Raw genomic sequence first — 11,407 nt, 5'->3', positions numbered from 1 at the left:
CTGATGTAATGCGGACCCTTACTAACTGTGTGTCATAATCAGTTGCTGTTTCCACTACGATGGGTAACTTTAGGGGCAGCACTTAGGGACAGATTATCCATGACATTTAAAATGTCTCACAGATTTGTCGTCTATACACAGACACAAAAAACACTAGCCTTTTTCAGTATTGCTTCTTTATAAATGAGTTAAAAAATACAAAATCAAACTAACTTTGAACACGTAGTACATAAAACTACTTTTCTGCTGCTTTTGCGGCATACCATGGAGGTTAACATGTTTTTTTATCTCTGTTCGAAAGGCAAATTATTTCATCTTCTTCAAACAGCTCTTGTGTTGGCTCAGATTCCCAAGTCTTAAATATCAGGAGAGTTTTACACAATATAATATATTATATAATTTGGGTACATTTGTTATTCTGTCTCTTGAGTGTTATTGCAAACCAGAGAAATTGAAATCTGAGGACATCAACTAAATCACAGCTGACTGCAGGAGAGAGGAGAACCATTTTATAGTTTGGCTGCAGCACGTTGATTGGCTGCTGGAGAATGAGGTGAAATGTAATAGGTTAAAGAGAACGCCTGTGATGAGCTGATTATATGCAGCTGCGGAGTGAATGTATATACACCAGTGGTGAGCCGTCAGGGCCCTCTAGGCCCTCTGTGAGGGCCTAAGATATTCTAAAAAATAATATTTGAAAACATTAAAAAAAAAACATCTTTTTTTTAAATATTATTTTTTATATTTTGTGACTAAATAATAAATGAATAAGTGAATAAATCCTTCGAATCTGCCTGTTCAGTTTCTGTTGGAATGTGAAGGGTTAAATGCAGTCTCTGCGAGTTACTGTGAAGACGGGAGAGCTTGGTCCCTCTCTACATTCACAGAGGGCCAGCTATAGAGAGGCGAAGTCACGCCCATCTACTTCCGGCCCATGGGACCCCGGAAGCGAAAAATTAACATTGAATTCAATGGAGAGAGAAAACGTATCTTTTGATCCCGTTTGAATTGTGCCACGAACTACACATATGATGTTTGTCAATCTTAAACAATAAGTTCCATGTCAAAAAAGTCAAATTTTGTCGTAAAACTGTTGAAATATAAGACTATGAAAAATACGCGACTACAAAGACTACAAATCCCAAATCCCATTCTGGCTCGCGTAAGGGATGTCACAGGCGATAATGCTCCAAGTGGTTGCGACTCGTAATTAAAGCGAAGAAGAAGAAGAAGAAGAAGAAGAAGAAGAAGAAGAAGATCTCATAACTGATTTATTCCCTCCAATAAATAAGAGATTGCTAAAAATAAATTCACTTTTACAAGATGCCTGTGTGCTTTGTACCAGGTTGTAATCACATAAGTGATCATACCTCGTTCTATCGCTTCCCGTCTGATGAAAGGACCAGGAGTCGTTGGACCAAACATATCAGGTAATACACATGTTGTGCATGGAACACAGTCAAGCTAGCTACATAGCTAGTAGCGAGCACGTTAGTTAGCATCACATTACTTAGCCTTGTCATTTGTATTAGCCTTAACATGAAGTGAACCCAAATGTTAAACAGTAAGAGTAGTCATGATGGTAAGTATTTTGTGAAACATTTGAAGAGGAGCCTATCGCCCCATCCACCAGGTGCTAAGGGGGCGGGAGGTAGGCTAACGGCAGATTAGCATCTGCGATCTTTTCTACTTAATGCTATCTGCTCAAATGGTTAACATTGAACATTAAAAGATCAGGCAGTTCAGGGAGAGTCGAAGGAAGGAAGGCAGGCAGGCAGCTTTGCATGCCATGTATTTATTTATAGAAGGACCATGCATACAAAAACATTAATCTCAGCAAAGAGAAGAGATGCAATATGCCAGATTATAGCTAATAGCTAATTTCCATCTGTGGTCCATTCTTCTGGACGTGTTTCATTGTGATGATAGTGAGTCAATCTGTTTGTTGGAAAGACAGTAGTTGAGTGATTACTGATAGAACATTATTAAAAGAGATAATTATTCAAAGTGTTGTTACTGACCTTTTTCTCTTTTATTTTCTTTACCTCACCTGTAACTGCTGAGACCCTGAGGAACATGCACACTGGACTGACCTGCTCTGGCAACCTGATTTCCACTGTACGTAATAGTATTTGGTTATGGTATATTATTTATATACATCAAAGGCACAATGCACCCCCCAGAGACACACATGTATTGAGTGTGATATTGTGCATAGGTCAAGTGAAATCATCTTTACACACTAGAAAACTGTAGGAGCGGCAACTTGTTTTGAAATTGAATTTTTAATATCCGATAATGAAGTTGATCTGTTTTCTTTATTCTTCTCTCTTCCCAGCTCCATCCATCACCGTGCTCTGTTCCTGCAGGTCCTGCTTGCTAATCAATGCTTTATTTTTTTACACAATTACAAATAAAGTCAATGTATTGTATGACATGAAGTTGTGCTTCATTCGGAGTCAATAATAAATGCATTCTGCCTTCAACTGCACAATGATTGTGGACTGCACCGACATCCATGTAGCTGCCCCCCAGTAAGATGAACCAAGCAAAGAGGGTCAACATCATGCCTAAGGACATCCAGCTGCCCCGCCGCATCCGCGAGAGGGCTTAGACTGACCTGAGACCAGCACACCCAAATACAACGGCTCTTTTAAGAGCCACCTACAGTTTCAAAGAGTTGCAATCCTACGTTATTATAATTATTAAACTGGTTCATGTGTCACTTAGTTTACTGAACCGTGATGAATGAAAGAAATTAGTGAGGTAGTGGTTTACTGAAGTTACAAAGACATTAATATATGAGTAACAGGTCAGTGTAAACACAAGCTTCTGTCAATTATGGATCACTCAAACTATTTATATAAAAATATGTAATAAAGTTCTAAAACAAGTATTAGGTATATTCCTTGATAGCTTTTGGAGAAGGTTGTTTTTAAGTTTACTAAAATCTATCGTTTCAACTGTTTCACTTTATAAAAAGGTAGAGGTGAGTAGAGCATCATTGAGTTTCTTATTCTGTCAGTAAATTATCCAAATTAAATGTTTATCATTATTTTATTCAACCCTAAACAAATTGATTGTACCTTTTTAATAATGACCTTACATGGTTAAGTTAAATTAACTTCAGAAAATCAAATCTGTTCTGAGATAAAACTAATAAATGTTTAAAGATAGGAACTTGCCATCCCACTGAAAAACAGTCCGTAGAGATTTAAAGGCGTAGTTGTAGTTCAGTCCAACGTTTCATTTGGATTCATTTCTCCAACAGTCAACTATTTTCATAAAGAATATATATATTTTTCAAAGTCAACTTTATTGTCAATCTTACTCAGTTTGTGTTTATAGACAGAGATCAAAAATACTTTTAAATCAAATAAAATTATACAATTTACAGATATGTATACAAATATATATATATATATATCCTATATAATGATGGTGGACACTTCACCTCCAGCAGGGCAGATGGCTGCACAAGTCCATCGGGGGATGAGGGACGCGCATGGAGTGGATGAAAGTCCCGACCGCAGCACAGCACCAAACTTGCTGGCTGTCAACCTGCCCCGCCTGTGTAACTGCCACTTTGTCCGCTGTCCGCAAGGAATCTGGGTGTTATCCTAGATAACAACCTGTCGTTTACTGCAAACATCGCTGCTACAACCCGCTGCTGCAGATACACGCTTTTCAACATCAGGAAGATACGCCCACAGCTGACCCAGAAATCGACGCAGGTTCTGGTCCAGGCTCTCGTCACCTCACGCCTAGACTACTGCAACTCCCTCCTGGCTGGTCTACCTGCATGTGCCATCCGACCTCTGCAGCTCATCCAGAATGCAGCGGCTCGTCTGGTCTTCAACCTTCCAACATTTTCCCACACCACGCCGCTCCTCCACTCCCTCCACTGGCTTCCGGTAACTGCTAGAATCCACTTCAAGACACTGGTACTTGCGTACCATGCTGCGAATGGATCTGGCCCTTCCTACATCCAGGACATGGTTAAACCGTACACCCCAGCACGTGCTCTACGCTCTGCATCAGCCAAACGGCTCGCTGCACCCGCACTGCGAGGGGGACCCAAGTTCCCATCAGCAAAAACACGTGGGTTTGCTATCCTGGCTCCAAAATGGTGGAATGAGCTCCCCATTGAAATCAGGACCGCAGAAAGCTTACACACCTTCCGGCGCAGACTGAAAACTCATCACTTTCGACTCCACTTCGAGCGATAGAATGACTAACAAAGAACTGCTAACAGAGCACTTATATACTAATAAAGGACTGGCTTATCTAAAGCCAGTTGAGTAGCACTTGAAATGATTGGCTCTTTGAAACCTGATGTTCTTATATGATTCTGTTTTCTTCAAGGTTGTGTCTTCCTGGTCGAATGTACTTATTGTAAGTCGCTTTGGATAAAAGCGTCAGCTAAATGCAATGTAATGTAATGTAATGTCCTCCGGTGGCTGTCTGGATGGCAGCTTGCTGGTCTCTGCTCAGTCGCATTGAGGCAAGAATTGCCTCAAGCCACCGACCCCCATGCCCCTTCACCAGCTCCGGCACGGTGACAATGGCCTGATGTTGAGGCCGCGGCTCTGGCTCAGGTGACAAAAGCCATGCCATGCCACACTGTGCGCCCCTCAGTGCAGACCTGAACCAGTCTACATCCTCAGTGGCGATGTCTCTGGCCAGTGGTTTGTATGTCTCCTCTCACTGTTGGTAAAGTTGAGACACCGGCTGGACTACTTTGGAAGTGCCAGGCTTCCTCCACTGGCACTCAACATCTGTGGAGCTGATCTGCCACATGGCACATATTGCCAATGCTGCAGCGTGGCTGCATTTGTACATCCCCCGTGCACAATCAGAGACAGCGCTCTGCATCGCGCCATCATCTCCCATGCAGATCTGTACAAATAAAGTAAGTACCATGTTTGTTAGCATGCTATAATAGATTGAATGAGCAATAATACAAGGATGGTCCGGATCTGGGGGTGGGAGGGGTTATTTTTCCATAGTTTTGTCTGATTGTTGTTATTGTTTGTTTTTTCTGTATTTTTTGTAATGTGTGTTGTACTGGTTGTGATTGTACATTGTATTTTCTAAATGTGTATGAATACATTTTTGAAAAACATTTGATCAACAATAAAAAAGGATTTGGTCAGGATCTAGACTCAGTGTGTAGTTTATAGAGAGGCGAAGTCACGCCCATCTACTTCCGGCCCATGGGACCCCGGAAGCGAAAAATTAACATTGAATTCAATGGAGAGAGAAAACGTATCTTTTGATCCCGTTTGAATTGTGCCACGAACTACACATATGATGTTTGTCAATCTTAAACAATAAGTTCCATGTCAAAAAAAGTCACATTTTGTCGTAAAACTGTTGAAATATAAGACTATGAAAATACGCGACTACAAAGACTACAAATCCCAAATCCCATTCTGGCTCGCGTAAGTGATGTCACAGGCGATAATGCTCCAAGTGGGTTGCGACTCGTAATTAAAGCGAAGAAGAAGATCTCATAACTGATTATTCCCTCCAATAAATAAGAGATTGCTAAAAATAAGTTCACTTTTACAAGAATGCCTGTGTGCTTTGTACCAGGTTGTAATCACATAAGTGATCATACTTATAGATCATAGCTCGTTCTAATCGCTTCCCGTCTGATGAAAGGACCAGGAGTCGCTGGATCAGAGATCTCAGGTAATACACATGTTGTGCATGGAACACAGTCAAGCTAGCTACATAGCTAGTAGCGAGCACGTTAGTTAGCATCAACATTACTTAGCCTTGTCATTTGTATTAGCCTTAACATGAAGTGAACCCAAATGTTAAACAGTAAGAGTAGTCATGATGTTAAGTATTTTGTGAAACATTTGAAGAGGAGCCTATCGCCAGGTGCTAAGGGGGCGGGAGGTAGGCTAACGGCAGATTAGCATCTGCGATCTTTTCTACTTAATGCTATCTGCTCAAATGGTTAACATTGAACATTAAAAGATCAGGCAGTTCAGGGAGAGTCGAAGGAAGGAAGGCAGGCAGGCAGCTTTGCATGACATGTATTTATTTATAGAAGGACCATGCATACAAAAACATTAATCTCAGCAAAGAGAAGAGATGCAATATGCCAGATTATAGCTAATAGCTAATTTCCATCTGTGGTCCATTCTTCTGGATGTGTTTCATTGTGATGATAGTGAGTCAATCTGGTTGTTGGAAAGACAGTAGTTGAGTGATTACTGAGAGAACATTATTAAAAGAGATAATTATTCAAAGTGTTGTTACTTTAAAGTGTTGTTACTGACCTTTTTCTCTTTTATTTCCTTCCCTCACCTGTAACTGCTGAGACCCTGAGGAACATGCACACTGGACTGACCTGCTCTGGCAACCTGATTTCCACTGTACGTAATAGTATTTGGTTATGGTATATTATTTATATACATCAAAGGCACAATGCACCACCCAGAGACACACATGTATTGAGTGTGATATTGTGCATAGGGTCAAGTGAAATCATCTTTACACACGAGGAAACTGTAGGAGCGGCAACTTGTTTTGAAATTGAATTTTTAATATCCGAAAATGAAGTTGATATGTTTTCTTTATTCTTCTCTCTTCCCAGCTCCATCCATCACCGTGCTCTGTTCCTGAGGGTCCTGCTTGCTAATCAATGCTCATATGTTTTCACACAATTACAAATAAAGTCAATGTATTGTATGACATGAAGTTGTGCTTCATTCGGAGTCAATAATAAATCCATTCTGCCTTCAACTGCACACTGACTGTGGACTGCACCGACATCCATGTAGCTGCCCCCCAGTAAGACGAACCAAGCAAAGAGGGTCAACATCATGCCCAAGGACATCCAGCTGCATCCGCGAGAGAGGGCTTAGACTGACCTGAGACCAGCACACCCAAACACAACGGCTCTTTTAAGAGCCACCTACAGTTTCAAAGAGTTGCAATCCTACGTTATTATAATGATTAAACCGGTTCATGTATCACTTAGTTTACTGAACCGTGATGAATGAAAGAAATGAGTGAGGTAGTGGTTTAAAGAAGTTACAAAGACATTAATATATGAGTAACAGGTCAGTGTAAACACAAGCTTCTGTCAATTATGGATCACTCAAACTATTTATATAAAAATATGTAATAAAGTTCTAAAACAAGTATTCGGTATATTCCTTGATAGCTTTTGGAGAAGGTTGTTTTTAAGTTTACTAAAATCTATCGTTTCATCTGTTTCACCGTGCATGGAGTGGATGAAAGTCCCGACCGCAGCACAGAACCAAACTTGCTGGCTGTCAACGTGCCCCGCCTGTGTAACTGCCACTTTGTCCGCTGTCCTCCGGTGGCTGTCTGGATGGCAGCTTGCTGGTCTCTGCTCAGTCGCATTGAGGCAAGAATTGCCTCAAGCCCCCGACCCCCTTCACCAGCTCCGGCACGGTGACAATGGCCTGATGTTGAGGCCGCGGCTCTGGCTCAGGTGACAAAAGCCATGCCATGCCACACTGTGCGCCCCTCAGTGCAGACCTGAACCAGTCTACATCCTGAGTGGCGATGTCTCTGGCCAGTGGGTTGTATGTCTCCTCTCACTGTTGGTAGAGTTGAGACACCGGCTGGACTACTTTGGAAGTGCCAGGCTTCCTCCACTGGCACTCAACATCTGTGGAGCTGATCTGCCACATGGCACATATTGCCAATGCTGCAGCGTGGCTGCATTTGTACATCCCCCGTGCACAATCACAGACAGCGCTCTGCATCGCGCCATCGTCTCCCATGCAGATCTGTACAAATAAAGAAAGTACCATGTTTGTTAGCATGCTATAATAGATTGAATGAGCAATAATACAAGGATGGTCCGGATCTGGGGTGGGAGGGGTTATTTTTCCATAGTTTTGTCCTCTTGTCTGATTATTGTTGTTGTTTGTTTTTTCTGTATTTTTTGTAATGTGTGTTGTACTGGTTGTGATTGTACATTGTATTTTTCTAAATGTGTATGAATACATTTTTGAAAAACATTTGATCAACAATAAAAAAGGATTTGGTCAGGATCTAGACTCAGTGTGTAGTTTATTAATTAATCAATGCTCTCTACATTAGGAAAACACATACCAGTGTACCCGAGGGAGTCACGCACAGCTGTGCCTGGATAACCAAACAAATTGACAAGATAACCAAAACCCTTGAATCTACACACAGCAAATAAACTCAAATGACACAACGAGATGTAAAAGGAAATCACACATACAGTATAGTCGATATAAAACTGTCCGCTTCAATCTGAAGAGCAACTAAAACAAAACACGGGAGTGTACCTTGTTCTTGTGAACACTAATGTTATCCACAGCACACACAGACCACGAAGTTCTAAAGGAGAACACTAGTTACTGAAACAAAACACGTTAGTGTACCTTGTTAGCTAATGTTAGCTAGCTGACATTAACGTTACACATTGCACTCATATTACTCACCAACACCTTGTAAAGCCGGTCCCGCTGCTCGTACAGAACCGAATAACTCCCCTTTCGTGTATGTACAGCTCTCAACGTGTCCAGTCTTGTAGTCACCTCGTTTTATACTTTTATTCTCATTCTGAAAGAAACAGGTGACATTTGCTAACGTGACGGCCATCTTTGTGATGGTGACGCGTATTGTGCGAGACCAAGAGACCTGTAGTTCACTCAGCGGTTTCACAAAAAATTTTGTAACTTCACAGTTTTACGACACATTTAAATTTTTTTGACTTGCAAAATATTCTTTTAAATTGACAAACATCATATGTGTCATTCGTGGCACAATTCAAACGGGATCAAAAGATAACCTTTCTCTCTCCATTGACTTCAATGTATAATTTTACACTTCCGGGGTCTCATGGAGCCTCCCGGAAAGGGAGGGACTTCGCCTCTCTATTAATTAATCAATGCTCTCTACATTAGGAAAACACATACCAGTGTACCCGAGGGAGTCACGCACAGCTGTGCCTGGATAACCAAACAAATTGACAAGATAACCAAAACCCTTGAATCTACACACAGCAATAAACTCAAATGACACAACGAGATGTAAAAGGAGATCACACATACAGTATAGTCGATATAAAACTAGCCGCTTCAATCTGAAGAGCAACTAAAACAAAACACGGGAGTTTACCTTGTTCTTGTGAACACTAATGTTATCCACAGCCCACACAGACCACGAAGTTCTAAAGGAGAACACTAGTTACTGAAACAAAACACGTTAGTGTACCTTGTTAGCTAATGTTAGCTAGCTGACATTAACGTTACACATTGCATATTACTCACCAACATCTTGTAAAGCCGGTCCCGCTGCTCTTACAGAACCGAATAACTCCCCTTTCGTGTATGTACAGCTCTCAACGTGTCCAGACTTGTAGTCACCTCGTTTTATACTTTTATTCTCATTCTGAAAGAAACAGGTGAAATTTGCTAACGTGACGGCCATCTTTGTGATGGTGACGCGTATTGTGCGAGACCAAGAGACCTGTAGTTCACTGAGCGGTTTCACACAAAAAAATGTGTAACTTCACAGTTTTACGACACATTTTAATTTTTTTGACTTGCAAAATATTCTTTTAAATTGACAAACATCATATGTGTCATTCGTGGCACAATTCAAACGGGATCAAAAGATAACCTTTCTCTCTCCATTGACTTCAATGTATAATTTTACGCTTCCGGGGTCCCATGGAGGCTCCCGGAAAGGGAGGGACTTCGCCTCTCTATCGTAACTCAACGAGAGAGTAATGTCAAATGACAGTACAATTGACCAATCATATCTTCCCTCTAAATGGGCGGGCTTTATTTTCGCGGACTTTATGACAAGTTCCGCCCGCTGTGAGGTCTATGCAAGTGGTGCAGTGACGCGTCCTAAAACCCGGAAGTAAGCTTCGCTCGGATTCCCTCGACAGAAAGCAGTGGGATTTCTCCATAGGATTTTGGAAAATAGCTCGAAATAAGGTCTGTGGAAAACGAACCTGTTAGATAAATGCACGTTGTGTTCAGCCGGATAATATTCACATGTCTATCTTACTTTTTTTGATTCATAAATCTAATCGATAGATTTATGATCGATAGATTTATGATTAGCATAAGTTCGTTCATGATGGCTCACTTCAGTGATAGTGATGACATCGTTGCGAAATTATTAACCGAGTCATTTTCAAGATTGAGTTACAATGATAAACTGGAGTGGCAAAGGATCAGCTGAATGACCTGCAAGTGCTTCATCCAAAAGGACAGGAGGATGGACTTTGTGTTTCAGTGATTTGATCATCAAAGGTAGGCCAAGTCATTTTCAATGCGGGCCACGGTGCCGACTTAATTCATTTGTAATTGCTACTTGGCTGTGGGTGCCCTGTCATGATAGGTGTTTAATAAATGGTGTTGTTTGTGTGGTAGAGGGTCGCTGTCATTGATGCGGTTTGCACCCCGGACCACTGTTTTGATATTCCGCTGAAGTATACGTTGAGACGTAATATCTATTCTTTTTTTCGAGGGAAGGGGGGGTCAGAGGGCCTAGGTATAAAAGTCACGGCTCACCACTGATATACACCCAGTCTTCCTGAAAGAACTTGCGCTGAGCTTCATTTAAATCTTGAAAATAAAGATTAGAACAGATATCAAACATCATAATTGGACACAATATTTTGTTACATAATAAGACATGGAGTTTTTACATAATTCGTTTTTAGTCAACAGTTAAGACAGTGAGATCGCACTGGCTCAGATATCCATAATAGCAATCATTTTAAACTAATAGAGCATTCGCAGAAAATGTAAAACAAAGAAGAATTAGTTCATTGTGTTTTTACGTCGAGCAAAACCATTTGCATCTTCAAGTAAAAATGAACATAACACAGAAACCTTTCACAGCAGTGTATCTACATATGAAGTGTTTAGTATATTCCCAGGACATAAGACTTTTGGTAAACAGATAAGTTCACCGGGAGCAGTTTACCTCATTGATGTTTGGTGTCGATAGGCTTGGGAATCTCCGACTGTGGAAACCCACTGACATCGACTATCTGTCTTTTATTTTCTCATCTGTAAAGACACAAAATAAAAATACTGTACTTTAGATCCCTGCAGCTCCTGGCTTTAACTAGGCTGCGCACACCATACATGACATAAAAGGGAAGGCCACTTCAAAGGGAACACAATTATCAGACTTACCTACTCATCATAAAAAAATACAGCTATCTCGTCACTGAAAATAGCCTCTCTGCTAATACTTGAACATCGCATTATGCACTTCACTTTATCTTTCCATCATTTATTCCATGCTTAGAGTCATGTTCATTACCACCCATCAGCACTTACAAAAAAAAATCTGTTTATCTGGATTTCTGCTGCTCAGACTCTCCTCACACTATCTGCCATGCTTGCCTTGC

The 11,407-nt window shown here is 41.0% G+C and overlaps 1 long non-coding RNA gene across 1 annotated transcript; it reads left to right on the top strand.

Moving 5' to 3' along the window:
* The first annotated feature begins 6,319 nt into the window (after positions 1-6,319).
* LOC139435254 (uncharacterized) lies at positions 6,320-6,708 on the top strand. Its single transcript, XR_011644546.1, has 2 exons — positions 6,320-6,392; positions 6,614-6,708. It is a non-coding gene; the product is annotated as an uncharacterized lncRNA (long non-coding RNA).
* The last annotated feature ends 4,699 nt before the right edge of the window (positions 6,709-11,407 follow it).

Source organism: Pseudochaenichthys georgianus, chromosome 15 (assembly GCF_902827115.2).
Source record: "Pseudochaenichthys georgianus chromosome 15, fPseGeo1.2, whole genome shotgun sequence".
Classification (NCBI taxonomy): Eukaryota; Metazoa; Chordata; class Actinopteri; order Perciformes; family Channichthyidae; genus Pseudochaenichthys; species Pseudochaenichthys georgianus.
The sequence above is the reverse complement of the archived record's forward strand: the minus strand, read 5'-3'. Positions and strand labels throughout refer to the sequence as shown.